At 37.6% G+C, this 14,942-nt stretch overlaps 1 long non-coding RNA gene across 8 annotated transcripts in view; it reads left to right on the plus strand.

Moving 5' to 3' along the window:
• Positions 1-975: 975 nt before the first annotated feature.
• Positions 976-14,942, plus strand: part of LOC311632253 — a 580,642-nt gene continuing 566,675 nt past the window's right edge. For 2 of the 8 annotated variants that reach the window (XR_014796743.1, XR_014796744.1), the window contains exons 1-3: positions 989-1,169; positions 6,645-6,778; positions 12,452-12,620. This is a non-coding gene — a long non-coding RNA (uncharacterized lncRNA). Of the gene's footprint in view, positions 1,170-6,644; positions 6,779-12,451; positions 12,621-14,492; positions 14,787-14,942 lie in introns of those variants that run through there. The other 6 variants (XR_014796745.1, XR_014796739.1, XR_014796740.1 and 3 more) reach the window with 6 other exon arrangements.

Below are 14,942 nucleotides of genomic sequence, written 5' to 3' on the forward strand. Positions count from 1 at the left end.
TCTTACAATAGGTGTGATTTTACCAACTGTAATATATTCTCTGCCCTATCTCTTTAAGGGCAGAGAGTGTATCCCAGGCATTAATGTGGAATAGAGGCTCATGTGTGATGTGATTGGCTCTAGAGGTCAGAGACACTGAGCAGTTCTCAGTAATAAAATTAGAATTGGAAGTCTAAGAATAGGAAAGACCAATAGAAGTAAGGATATTCTTAACAACTTTGTTGAATTTTTAAATCATAGGGACACAGGTCGTGGCACTAATTTTTAACGTAATTTTCCACTAAAACTTAAACCATACATTAATTGTATATACAGTTATGACTAAGTCTACCACTTTTCAATAGATTTGGATTCATGGCATAGGATAATGTATGTTTTTCACTTTCTAAATGATAAACTAAAACTTTTTTTTTTAATTAGGTATATTATGATTTATATCAGGGAAACAAATTCTACAGTGTTTTTACATTTATTTGCATGGCATTTTAACACAGGAATAGAAATTTTCTCCTTTTTTCCCTAATTCAATAAACTTTTAGTATATGGATCCTCAAACATGAGGAGAAATAAGAATTACATGGAGGACTTGTAAAACACAGATTGGCAAACCCTGGCCCAGAGTTTCAGGTTTAGTGGGACTATGGTAGGCTCCAAAAATTGGCATTTCTAACGTGCTCTGAATGGGTTCTGGTTACTATGATGCTAGCAGTCAGGGCACCACACTTTGAGAAACGCCAACATATTGAACATGAATATTTGCCAAGTGCTGTGTGCTAGGGATACAGCAGCAAACAACAAAACTGATACAAATCCCTGTCCTCATAGATCTTATGTTCCAGTGGAGAAGTATGTACAATAAATCCATAATGCAAATATGCAGCATGTTAGTGAAAAGTGCTGTGAAGAAAAACAAAAAAGAAAATGGGATGTATCACTGATGAAGTGGTGAAGGGGGTATGATGAAGGAGGCCTTACTCAGAAGGCAAGAACTTAAAGAGCTGAGGAGCGAGTCAGAGACATCTGGAGGAACAGTCAGCTCACATGCTCTAAGGCTGCAGTGCACTCACCGAGTTTAAAGAACAAGAGAAAGACAATCATGGCTGGAGTTGAGTCAGTGACTGGACAGCAGAAGAAAACAAAGCAGAGAGACAATGGGAAGGTCAGCTCAGGTGAGGTCTTATGGGCCAATAAGAGGTATTTTCCTTTTATTCTGAGGGACACAAGAATCCAGGGGTAAAATTTGAACAGGGACAAGGAATTAGCTAATTTGCATTTTTAAAAGATCCCTGGGGCTTCTAGGTGGAAAATTAGAGCCAGAAATTCAAGAAATGTGTGTAGGCTAGATATATAAATTTGAGAGTCACCAAATATTGGTAGTATTTAAAGCTCAAACATTAGAAAAAAATCATGTTTCTATAAACATTAGAAAGCTCAAACATGAACTCACCAAAGGAATGAATAAATCCAGAGAAGAAAAGTACTCCAAGAACTGGCCCTGGAGAAATCTGACTTTCCCGGTCAGGGAGATAAAGTGAGAGGCCAGGAAAGAGGCTGAGAAGAAATAGGGAATTGGGATGAAAACCTGCAGAAGCTGGCTTCCTGAAAGCCGAGTGAAGAAAGTGAGGCAGGAGCTGCTTATCATCTGCTCACAGATCAAGTAGGATGGACAATGAAAATTAAACCTTTGCATGAGCAACATGAAGTTTGATAGTGATGTTGACAAGAGCTGTGTCAAAGGAGGGGTAGAGACTTAAAGCTTGCCTGGAGTATTTTCATGTGAGGAGGGAGGACAGCTGTTAGAGTCTGAGCACAGGCAACTCATTTGAGGAGTTGTCCTCTTAGAGAAAGGAGAGACATGGGTAAGAATTAGCAGGGGTCCTAAAGCTTTTTAAATTGGGGGCCAGATCACGGTCCCTCAGAGAGCTGGAGGGCCGGACTATATGAACTACTAATTTCTACTGTAACACCTCGGCTGCGCTCACTGCCCAAAAAACCTGGCGGGCCGGATCAGACTCCTCTGCGGGCCGCATGTGGCCCGCGGGCCGTAGTTTGAAGACCCCTGAATTAGAGCAAATGTTAGATTAAGGGGGAGAGTTTTTCTCTTCTCCGATGGGAGGAAATATTGAAAATGTGTGAGCTGATGGTTATGATCCCATAGAGGTAAGTAAACTGATGACGCAGAGAAACAGCGGGCAATATTGGAGTGATACACTCTAGGAGGGGAGGACTGAGGTCTTCTGCTCAGGTATAAGGGTCAACCTTATATTAACATAAACAGTTCATCCATAGTAATAGGAAGGAGGTCCGAGTATGTGGAAATACATGGAGGTGAATGGATGGTTATAGTGGTGGTTGTCTCAGTGTAACAAGTAATGGCCCCAACTGAAAAAGAGCTGCTGGAGGTTGGAGGGGAGATGAGAATATTTAAATACCCTTCAGTTGAAAGAGAGAAAGGAGAGAGCAAGAGAAGAGAGAGAAGAGAAGGAAATTAAGGTGTGGACAGATAAATGTGACAGGATTGCTAGAAGTATTAATACAATCAAGCTGGTACTGTAAAATTGTTATTTCCTATAAAAATCCCCTAAGTATTCTTTCAAGTATTTGTAGAGCTACTAATTAGAGCAATGTGTAATTTTCCAAGTTCTGCATTATCAGAAATTTGCACAAAAAATTAAGATCATTTGTTGGACTTGTTAATGAATCTACTCATACAGAAATCCACTAAATTAGATTTCAAAATAAATTAGAATAAAATATGCTAGTGAATTTTTGAAATTCTTATTTGTAAATTTTAATATAAATATCCAGTGAATATATATATATACTGTCTTTGAAAAATTCAAAAATATAACTCAGTTTAGATGAAAAGGTATTAATCAGATAGGAATTTTTATGGGATGGTCACTCAGACCTTCTGTCGGCACTCAACTGTTTTTGGAGGGAACTCTAGTGTTCTATAAACTCTTCATACATGTGTAGCATAACTTTGATGCAGAAAAACATTTTTTTTTCTGACAAGGAAGATATATACTGTTATGGCAACAGCTGTCAGGAACAATACTCCCTTAAGGATGATAAGCGACAGATTCAACTTGCTGTAATAGGTAGAAGGAGTAGTATACAATATAAATGTGGTAAATAAATTTCTGTTATTTATAAACTAGAAGAAAAATGTAGTAGTATAACTCCAAACATGAGGCACAGAAATGTGAAAACTTGGCTTGTTAAGTGTACCAGACAGCCTAGTAAGGGCAATAAAAAAGGTTATCAATCAGCAATGTAGCTCTGAAAAGTATCTAAGGGAATAGGGTGATAGTTCTTATGGATACTTTGAGGATTTCTTATGGTCTCTATAAAAAAAACTACCTTTGTTTGAGATAGTTCTCTAGTTCAAAGTGCAGATTTCCTTATGAGAGAAGATTGGCAATTTTACTCACTCATGAGTTCCCTCTCTATGTACCAGTTGAGATTTAGCATAGCAGAACCAACTCTGGAGAACAGAGAAAAAATACTTAAGATATTTGGTTTTCATCACAATCTAGTCAAGAAATCATCTCTTTGTTATTCAAGGACAGCGGAGTCCTAACCAAAACAAAATTCAGAATCTCTAGAACATAAAATAGATTTATGCTTCCTGATTTATTGTAAGAATCATACTTCTCATATGTATCATGCTATCTACATCAACTACACATTAGTACACATTTAGTACACCTTTCTGTCAATCAGAAACTAGATCAACAAAGAGCTTGTAGCTACCTCTACTGGATCTGGATGTGCATGGGAAGGACCAAGTTGTACACTAAAGATGGCTTTTATTAACACCAGGACTAGGGCAGAACAACAAAAGTCCCGAGGCACCCTGAGATCCCCCTGCCTCCACCTGTTGGCTTCCAGTCAGGTTCAGTAACTGAAGGAGCCTCTCCTGGTACTCAAGTTCATGAGGTAGGTTCTCAGTGAGTCAGCAAGTAGGGCAAGTGGTGTCCACCAAATAGTAAAGCCAGAGATACAGGGAGTTGGAAGTGTCTGTATTTTAGTTGTAATTCCAGTTTCATCTTGGGAGGAGGTGAGTATAATATCTACCTAATCTACCACCATCTTGAATCTCTGTATTTGTGTCAATTTCATCAGAATTTTTTTACTATTACAATTATTGATATATATATTCAACTGATGATGAAGTTGAAAAGATAAAAACATTTTTCTCCAGGCAAAGAGTGAACTAGTTTTTGGATCTTTCTGACAGCATAGTTTTTGCGCTTAACAAATAACTGGACTATAAAAGTTCAAGGGCACCACTGAAGTTTTGTGAAGGAGAAATGGCATCCCATATAATAAAAGACTAATATGCTAAGTGTCTGGTCATCTAGTCATCCATTCAACCAATCATAGCATAATATGCTAATGACATGCTTAGGCCACTAAACCACTCGCGATGAAGTGCACTGACCACTAGGGGGCAGGTGCTCTGCACAGTAGGTTAGCTTGCTGCTGGGGTCCAGCTGATTGGGACTGAGCGAGATGGGCTGGACATGCCCTGGAGTCCTCTTGCGGTCTCTCCCTGACTGGTCAACCTCCAGCACCCCTCACTGGCCAAATCATGCACTGGTAAAGTCTCTCAGCCTGGCCTGTCCTCTCTCGCAGTCCAGGCTGAGGGACCCCCGGATTTCATGCACTGGGCCTCCAGTCTTAGTAATATGAGATACAAAAGAACTAATTGAGCTAACTCGTCGCTCCTTCTTTACTCCTTCCCCTATCTCTTTTCTCCTCCCTTCTTCTTTCTTCCCTGTAGGAACAGTTTTAGTCTAATGTCTATGCTGAGTTTAGGCAGAGCCAGTTAAGCACCTGTGGAGGGTGGGGTAGGTGAAGGAAGCTGGCTCAGGGCAGGGTTACTGGAATTCAGAGACTAGGGAACATTCACAGAGAAGCTGCCCTTCATGAGGAGTCACAGCTGACCAAGGTGAACCTCTTGTTATGGTAAAAGAATTAAAACAGACCCCAGTTTCTCTTTTTTCAACCCTTGCCTCATTTGCTGTTTCTCCTCTCTTTTTCCCCCTGCCACTCCCGCTTTTTTCTTTCCTTTTTTTTTCTTTCTACTTCCCACTCTTCTAAGCCTGAAAAAAATGCAGAAATTGCAAAAACATATTTTAAGTGAATTGTTCTGACAGTTTCCAGGAGGGAATTGAACCAATGGTCCCTAGCAAGAGTTAGGACAAACAGGAAAAATCTCCAGTCTTTTTCACCGAAGGTTTTGCAGCAGTTAAAACTCAAGGAATCTTCAACCCAGCCAGACCTCAAGTACATATAGCCCTCTCTTTACCTTACAAAACTTTAGTCCTACTTCACTTAGGGGAGTTACCTTAATGCTCCACAGGTGCTCCTGCATGTGCATAAAGCTTTAACATTTATTTGAGTCACGCAAACAAATTTCTTCATATGGGAGAGGGAGTCATGACTAGTATGAGATATCAGAGTCTGGGAGAGGTGTGGAGTGCATTCACAAGGAGGAACAGCATGGTGAGAGGGTATAGAGGGCATCCATGCAAGAGCTATGGTTGGAATCTAATTTGGAATTTAAAAATTCTGCAGGTGCAAAGGTAAAGGATTTTTATATATGTGGTTTTGAAGTATCTTTTAGCAACTGAAAACTTGTACACAACAATGCAGAATAAAAACTGTACAATGAATAAATTAATGAGTAAATAAAGCTCTTGGGAGATGGTTTAAGGCAGTGATCAGCAAACTGCGGCTCGCAAGCCACATGCGGCTCTTTGGCCCCTTGAGTATGGCTCTTCCACAAAATACCACGGCCTGGGCAAGACTATTTTGAAGAAGTGGCATTAGAAGAAGTTTAAGTTTAAAAAAATGTGGCTCTCAAAAGAATTTTCAATCGCTGTACTGTTGATAGTAGGCTCTGTTGACTAATGAGTTTGCCGACCACTGGTTTAGGGTATAAATGTGGAGAATGGTTTTCTAGCATAGTTGATATTCTCTAGTTTTAAACAAGGGGAAATGCTTTTGTTTTATTAAACCATAGAATGTTTGGGATTTGCTTGCTTGATGAGAGGACTCTGCTGTTTTATGAATGTTAATCCTCGATATCCAAATCCCACTCTAAAGGAATACTGAGCACACAACAATAAGACAAAAGCCCAAGTAAAGTAAACATTCCAGAGGCCTTCAGAGGTTCACTAGAAGTCTGGAAATAATTATCCTACTGCTAAAAAAATGAATAACATATGGAAGTTGGGGAGGACTTCCTCATCTTAAGCAGGATTTTATTTTAAAAAAATCTTGACAAAGTAATATTTGACTAATATATTCTAAAAAGGATAGCACTAATGTAATTATTGTTGGTATCTAATACTATTGATTTTATCCCCATTTTATACTATTTAAAGTATTAATAATAAATGATGGTATTTAATATTTTATTTCCTACTTTTTATGCCTTACATAAAATTGTTCATATTGCATATTAAACAATTTAATTTAATCTTAGAAAGTGAGGGATTAGCATATATATATATATATATATATATATATATATATATGACCTATCATTCAGTCAAGAAAATTAAAAAACTGGATTTATCCTACAGTCTCATTTTCTTCTCTGTCTCCCTCTTCTATTATTTTCTAAGCTCCTTGAAGATGGTGTCTAGACTATTACCACTTCCTCCTTTTGTCTTCCTCCCACGGCAGTCTGGTTTCTCTCCATATCACCCCACTGAAACCCTTTCACCCAGAAACTGTTCTTCGGATCATTAAATCTGAGGTAAAAGTTTCAGTTCTTAATTTACTTGACTGCTAAGAGCATTTAGCACTATGGACCCCTTCTTGAAACTCTACATTCTTGATGTTCCCAACACGACATTCTTTTTAAATTCCTTCCTAATTATTTAGCCATATCTTCTCAGTCTCCTTTCTCCTGTATTCCCCCATTATCTTTTCCAGTTGTTTAATGTGATGATACAGTCATCATATCACCGAAATAAAAACACTGGGGCATCATCCTTGACCCCTCACTTTCCCTCTGTCTTCATACCCAACTTCTAAACACTCACTCTATCTCCATTCTTTGTCCTCACATCCTTTTCCACTGCTGCTATCTTAGTAAACACTCTCTCCTTATCTCTCACCCAGGGATTGCAAGAGCTTCCTAATTAGTCACCCTCTCTCCAGCCAGACTCCTCACATTCCATCCTTTATAATTGCCACCAGCATGATGGTATCATATCACTCCCCTTAAAAACCTTTCAGTGGCTTCCTAGTCATTGCAAGATAAAACCCAAGGTCTTTGGGATAGCTGACATACCAGATCTTCCTTTTTTTAAATCTGGGCACAGCCTGCCTCTGTAGTTGTCCCACATAACTTTTTGGTATGAAGCTGCCTCTAGTTCTGTGCCTGCATATTTGCACTGGCCTTTCCCCTGCCAAGCAACCCCTATCGCCTGTAAGCTGGTTCTTCTGTACTCTTCAACTTACTCTACATAATGTTCTGCTTCCAGACCTTTTATATATATACAGCTCAACCTCTTTTTCTGGATTTTAACACACTATACCCAACTTCTTAATGGATATCAGTGGATACTTCATATGTCTAAAACTCTTCTTTCTCCTCAAACTTATTTCTAGCTTCATAATTCAGGTTAATCACACCATCTCATTGTCCTCTGCAGAAAATTAGAATGCTCCCTTGCTTCCTCCTCTTCCTTATGTCTGCATATACAATTCCTGTTCAGCATGGTTGCTTCTACTATCAAAATATAATTTATACTGATACACTCACAAGAATCATAGCCATCAGTGCCCTAAGTCAGAGTTGCATCATTCTTGACCAGTTCAGTACTCTACGGTTTACCTCTCCCTCTATTTTTTTAAATATATTTTTTAATTAAATCATTATTTTTGTACATATACCAATGCCCGCCCCCTCCCGTACATACCTTCCCTCCTCAAAGTTTTGTGTCCATTGGTTGTACTTATATGCATGTATACAAGTCCTTCCGTTGATCTCTTATCTCCCCCAGATCTCCCCAACCTCCCAGCTGTAATTTGACACTCTGCTTGTTGCTTTACTGTCTCCCTTTATTTTCTCATGGCTACCTCAAACCCTCATCCTATCCTACAGGCAGAATTGCATTTCCATCCTAAAAACCTGAACACAGGACCCCTTTGCTCACAGTTCTTCAACAGCTCCCTCTGGTTAAAGTAGCATCTAAATTCACTTGTGTGGTCTGCAAGAGCTTCCGCATAAGGTCCTGGACTTACTTGCTTTATGACTTCTACCACCAAGATAGGAATGCTTATACCTTTGCTGTTTTGTTTCAGAAACCCAAATGTATTCATTGGGACTTAGAAAGCTAATTACTTTTAATTCAGTAAGTGACTATCACTTTTGTTTCTGCAAGGTGAATGTGTAATAGCATGAAAAAAAAATTTTTTTAAGTAAGACTAGATACAAAAAGAAAGCCTAGTAAACAGTCAGAAGCCCTCCCTGTCACTATTCAAAACAAAACAATACAAAATAAAACAAACAAATTAGACCTCATAAAAATGATTTGGTAATTAAAGAGCTATTAATGTATTTTTCCTTTTTTTCAAATTTTATTGGTATAAATATATTTTATGGGGGGAAAATCTGCCTCTTTGTAATGAGATTCAGCTTAAAAATAGCAACAATGGTCAGGAGTTTGTTTTTTCTCCCCTCAGTTGCTGGTAAATTGTTCTCCTTAAGTAAAAATTAAAAATAAAATTTAAATTTAAAAAAAAATCTAAAATTGGACAGAGGTGTTTGGCTTTTAAATTTATTTTTACCTAACTCAAAGCAGTTGAATTTTAACAGTTAAATTCTTTATTGTTTTGTATTACCTCTGTCTTCACCAAACGTTATTTGAAGCAAATTGACATTTTTGAATCCTGGCAATACTTGAGGGAAAACATTACCAGCAATGAATTTTCTTCCAAAAATTCAGAGAATGCAATGAGAGCCTAATCTGGGCTCAGTTAATGATATGTTTGGAAAGCACTCTGTTGGTGTTATTTCCCCCTCATGTGTTTATTTTTAACACAAACATATACACTCTACCAAATGGGCTCAACCACAGTCATACCCTCTAAGTTTTCCTCCTGTACTTATTTATTCAACACCCAACAAATATATACTGAAAACCTGCACGAGGCAGATGTGATTCCTACCTTCATGGAGCTTGCATTCCAATAAATAGTATTCACTGGACATGGTACATCCCATGCAATGTGCTAAATGTTCTAATTGTACCATCTCCTTTAACCTTTAAGCTCACCATAATAAAATAACTATTTAGCAGTATTGTTTATTATTGTTGTTGTCATTTTATAAATGAGAAAACAAAAACTGAGAGAGATGAGTAATTAGCCACAGCTTTGATGGAGGCAGCATTGTGTCTAGCTCAAAACTTAAAAACAGTGCTCTTTGCAAATAGTGTTGGCCACATACACAGGATTGATCAATCAGTTGTAAGTTTTTAGTGAGATTTCTGAAAAATCCATCTAAATAGGACAATTCATCTGGTAGAAGCCCTCTCTGTCCCTTAAGTTTCATTGCTCTTTCTGCTTAGATTGAACAAAGGCCTGCTATCTTGGGCTAATGTTGACCATAAAGAAAAAAAAAAAAAAAGAAAAAAAAAAGCCCAGCAGATGTGGCTCCATAGCTGAGCATCAACCTATGAACCAGGAGGTCAGGGTTCAATTCCCAGTCAGGGCACATGCCCATGTTTTGGGCTCAATCCCCAGTAGAGGGTGTTCAGGAGGCAGCCAATTGATGATTCTTTCTCACCATTGATGTTTCTATTTCTCTCTCCCTCTCCCTTCCTCTCTATATCAATAAAATAATTTTTCAAAAATTCAACAAAAAAAAAGGTAAAAGAAGAAAGAAAATGCAAAGATAGCTACAAACCATTCAAACTGCCTACCTCTGGGTATTATGCTGTGTGAGAAAAAGAAAAAAAACAACTACTATGTTACTCAAGCTACTATTCTTAGGTTTTTTTATTAACATGCTCCCAAACCAGCCTCAACTGACACCCTCCATGATCCATTCTTCGCACAGCAGCTGGAGTTATCTTCTGAAATGTACATTCCATTGTATCACTACCTTACTTCAGTGTGGCTTACATCTCCCCGAAAAAGAAAACCATACCAAGCCCAGTGTGAACTACTTTCTACCTGTCTCTCTGAGCTCATCTCTAAGCTGCCTCTTCTTTGCCTTTCATCACTGATCTGGCTTTCTTTTCCTAGATCAGGCATGTAAGCTCTTTAGGGACTTGGCTAGTATACTACCTTCTGCTCAGAACACTCCGGGGTTTTGGCTTCTCTGATTGCCTAGATCCTATCTGTCATTCAGATGTTAGGTTCTCAACGCCATTTTTAGAGAGGCCTCCCCAAACCCTCTATTCTGAAGTAAGCCATCAGTAATTCAGTATCACATCTAACTTAATTCTTTTTGAAGAACTTATTACTATTTTATACGTTTTCTTGTTTATTTTTTCTATTGAGTTGTGTATTGTCTGTATCTCTCTACCGAAATAGAAACTCCCTTAGAGCTGCCATCTGATCTGTTTGGTTTCCACAAAACACCTCTGGTACCTAAATAGTGTCTGCCACAGAGTGAAGACTCAGTAAATATTTGTCAAATAATGAACAGTTCAATAAACCTCAACCTAAAAGATACAAAACATTCTCACCTAAATTCCATATATTGATGTCATTCAGATGGTATAATTTAAACTGTTGAAATACTTCAGCCATTTTTAGTGTATAAAATACCATTCCATATTTTTATTTATATAATTACTAGAGGCCCGATGCACAAAACTCGTGCAAGAGTAGGCCTTCCTTCCCTCGGCTGCAAGCACCAGCTTCCCTCTGGCACCCAGGAGACAGGCTTCCCTCGCAGCCCTGGCGTCATCCAGAAGATCCTCTGGAAGGACATCTGGTCTAATTAGCCTATCATGCTTTTATTATTCTAGATGCTTTATTCTGGCAATGTTGCTGCCAGAATAATGGGGAGAAAATGATTTAGAGCTAGACCCATAGTAATAATATGTCAAGAAAGAAAAGACAAATAGTTAAAGGGCACATTAAAAATCAATTTTCAAGTGCCTTTTTCAGATTTATTATGGAAAGAACATTCATTTAACCTATATGTAGTCCCTAATCAATATTGTAACATTTAAGTAATTGATGAGGAAAAAAAATAGTTTAAATTTTGCTTCTAAGAGTCTCCACACAGTAATCTTAGATGAATGAGGTTATATAGCAAGTTATAAGTTTACTTTGGGAAGCTTTCTGATAAGATAGACACATATCTAGGTCCGAATTATTGAACACTTCATGTTGTTCCCTTATGATTCATTTTTAATATCATAAGGTGGTATAACATAGTAGTCAAGAGCCCAGGCTATAGGTTCAAGCTGCTTAGATTTGAATTCTGCCACTTACTGGTTTTGTGGCCTTATATACATGACATAACCTCCCTCTGCCTCAATTTCTCCAACTGTGAAATGGATCAAATTAATATTTACCTCATAGCTTGGTATGAAGATCAAATTTGGCAATATGGGTGTTATGGCCTCAATGTTTGTGTGCCCCCAAAATTTGTATGTTGAAGTCCTACCCCTCAATGCGCTAGTATTTGGAAGTATTTGAAGGTGGGTCCTTTAAGTGAAAATTAGATTAGGTCATAACATTAGTGACTTCTATGGAGAAGATATTCTACAAAATAAATGACCCCAGCTCTTCAAAATACCACAGTTCAGAGAACAAATAAAAATTAAGACTGACCTATGCTGAAACTCGTTTGACTCAGTGGATAAAACATCAGCCTGTGGACTGAAAGGTCCCAGGTTCGATTCTGGTCGAGGGCATGTACCTTAGTTGCGGGCACATCCCCAGTAGGAGGTGTGCAGGAGGCAACTGATTGATGTTTCCCTCTCATCGATGTTTCTAACTCTCTATCCCTCTCCCTCTCTCTCTATAAAAAAAATCAATAAAATAGATTTTTAAAAAAAAAAAAATTAAGACTGATCCAGATTAAGGAAAGCTAAAAAGACATGACTACTGAAATGCAACAGGTAATCTTGGATTAGATCCTGGACCTGAAAAATTCTTACAGGACAATGTGTGAAATCTGAATAGTCTGTAGGTTGGATTAGGAAAAAGAACAAAGGATGCTTTGTAGGCTGAGAGAGAGAGAGAGAGAGAGAGAGAGAGAGAGAGAGAGAGAAGCCCCTGCAATGCCAAGTCTTCAGCACTTGGTTGGTGTGCCTTAAGGGAAGGAACACAGGCTCTGACAGAAAGAAAGGAACTTGTACTCTTTAGTTTGCAGATGACTTGATATGAAAGTCTTACATGTTTATCTTTATGTTAAATCACGCTTACTCAAACGCCTAATGAATTATCTTCCTAGAACACAATTAGGGAGTGTCCCATATAGTCTCACGCACATCAGTGCCTGCACATGGATTATCTTCTTTGGATATCAGACAACACTAGATCCTGAAGACTAAAAGCAGTTGAAGATGGATATTGTTTCATTTCCCCAGTGCCCTAAAGGATATCCCTGACTATCCCAAGGGGTGAGACATTTTCAAATTTAACTTTATATTCCATTTTAGTAACTAACTCTGTAAGGTTTTGTTTCTCTCTAATATGTTTAACAAAATGCTGGCAGCTGTTTTACTTATTACCACAAGGAAGGTTTCTATCTGTGTATTCTGCCCTACGGTTTTCTCTCTACACACCACTCTTTTATGATAATGTAATGTCTGCCATGATCTAGGCATAGATCCTATGATGTAGCAAGGGGTGGGGGGGGTTTACATTGGATCTTTCTTGTGTGGATAGAAGTCAGAGTTGGAAATACATTCTGACCATTGTGGCACTACTATCTTTTGTCACACTATCATTAAGAACCTCTGCACAGCAGGTTTTCAGATATATTACTATCCAGCACTTCAAGCTCCTCATTATGAAGCTTCTTCTTATTCATAATAGTTTATGTGTTTAATTCCAGAATGAATACAAGGTTTAAAATTTATTATGGGTAAAATATACCTTTCTTTAGAGGTCTATTGTATTTTACACTAAAGGTCCAGTGCACAGGATTCGTTCACTGGTGGGGGTGTGGCCTGTAGGGATTGGCCTGCTGTGGGAGCACCACTCATTCTGGTCAGCTGAACAGCGCTTCCACTGTGGGAGTGCACTGACCACCAGGGGGCAGCTCCTGCATTGAGCGTCTGCCCCTTGGTGAACAGTGCATGTCATAGTGACCCATCAAGCGGTCATTCTGCTGTTTGGTTGCTGGGCTTTTATTATATAGGATTGCAACTGGCTGGATCTTTGATGGAGATCAAATGTAATTTTAAAGTAAAAGCAAAATACTGCTCTATTGGGTTCCCTGGCTAAATTCAATTATGTGAAATTGAGAATTTACGGTAATCTTAGCATGATAAACCAAAGTTTTCATTTATTCTACAATAAGCAAGTAAAGCTTTAAAAGAATAGCTCAAATGATTATTCTTAAAATTTAAGTAAAATCTTTTAGAGTCTCACTTGAGCAAATTCAAAGAATGAAATCATCACTTACGACATTTACATGTGTGTATATTCCTCTTTGACTTTACTGTATACCTCTGTATAACAGACATTTTTCACTCATCTTTTTAACCCTATACCAGCATAATGCTTGCATGTCTTAGTTATTAGAAACAAAATATTGAGTGAGGGGAATCTGAACTACTTATTTATTTATTTATTATTTATTTTGGGCCTGAAAAGAAAGCAAAAGATCCTGCATCTTTGTTTGGGGACTTGATATTGTGAAATGAACCAATATGTAAAATCATTCCATAGTATGAAAGTATCTACCCTCTTATTGAACCCAGCACTGGGCAAATATTGACTCCACTGGTGGAAATGAGTCTCAGATAGGTCCAACTTTATCATTCAATTCTAATTCTGTGGTTTCAGTGGTAAGAAAAATGCAGTAAATAATAGGCTGTCCACAGCAGAAAAGTATATGTTGGTTGAAAAGTAGTTAATGGTACTCTAATTAGTGAAAGGCAACATGACTTTGTCACAAACTAATAGGTATATTAACTATTAATAGTTGTTGAGATTGCTTAACCTCAATCAGTGAGTTTTGGGACAACAAATTCATACAACACAATGATGCTGATAATAATAGTAAGTTTTTATATATTCAGACAGATCCTCTTCTATTCCTTTGTTCTTTAAGGATCATAATGTACCTTTTTTTATTTTTTAATATTATGTGATTAAACAAAGGTTGCCAAACATTTAATGTTTTATTTTGTTTGTTTCTTATTTTATTGGAAGGAAGTTATTTTTTCTCTTTCATTGATTCTACAGTTCACTACAATTAGAATTACCATAATGGTAGGATGTGGTTGGTAGAAATATATGACTTCATCCTTTATAATCACCAGCATGGCATTTCCCGAAACAAAACACTACAGGATATCAGTGGAGCTGAGTCTCTTCTCGGATCTAATGTTTTCGTGCATGCCGGTCTGAAAATGCTGACTGCATCATAACCCTGACTGCTGCCAACATGAAACTTGTAAAACAACAGAGAGCAGCAATAAAGCTGCTATTTGTGTTTTATGGAACTGTGTAAAAGTGAGAAAATAGAGTATCCAAGGGCTGGGTTTTTAAATATTCCCAATGATCTCAATCTTTGTTCACAACTCATTATGGCAACACTTTCAAAGCTTAAAAAAAACAAAAAACTATGGTATATTTCATATATATATATATATATATATATATATATATATATATATATATAATGGTTGAAATCTGTCAATGCACATCTAAAATTTTAATAATGTCTTAATGGACAGTATTCTTTTGATGATTCTCAAATTGCACTATTA

Source organism: Pipistrellus hanaki (genome assembly GCF_964339955.1).
Source record: "Pipistrellus hanaki genome assembly, chromosome: 14".
Taxonomy (NCBI): domain Eukaryota; kingdom Metazoa; phylum Chordata; class Mammalia; order Chiroptera; family Vespertilionidae; genus Pipistrellus; species Pipistrellus hanaki.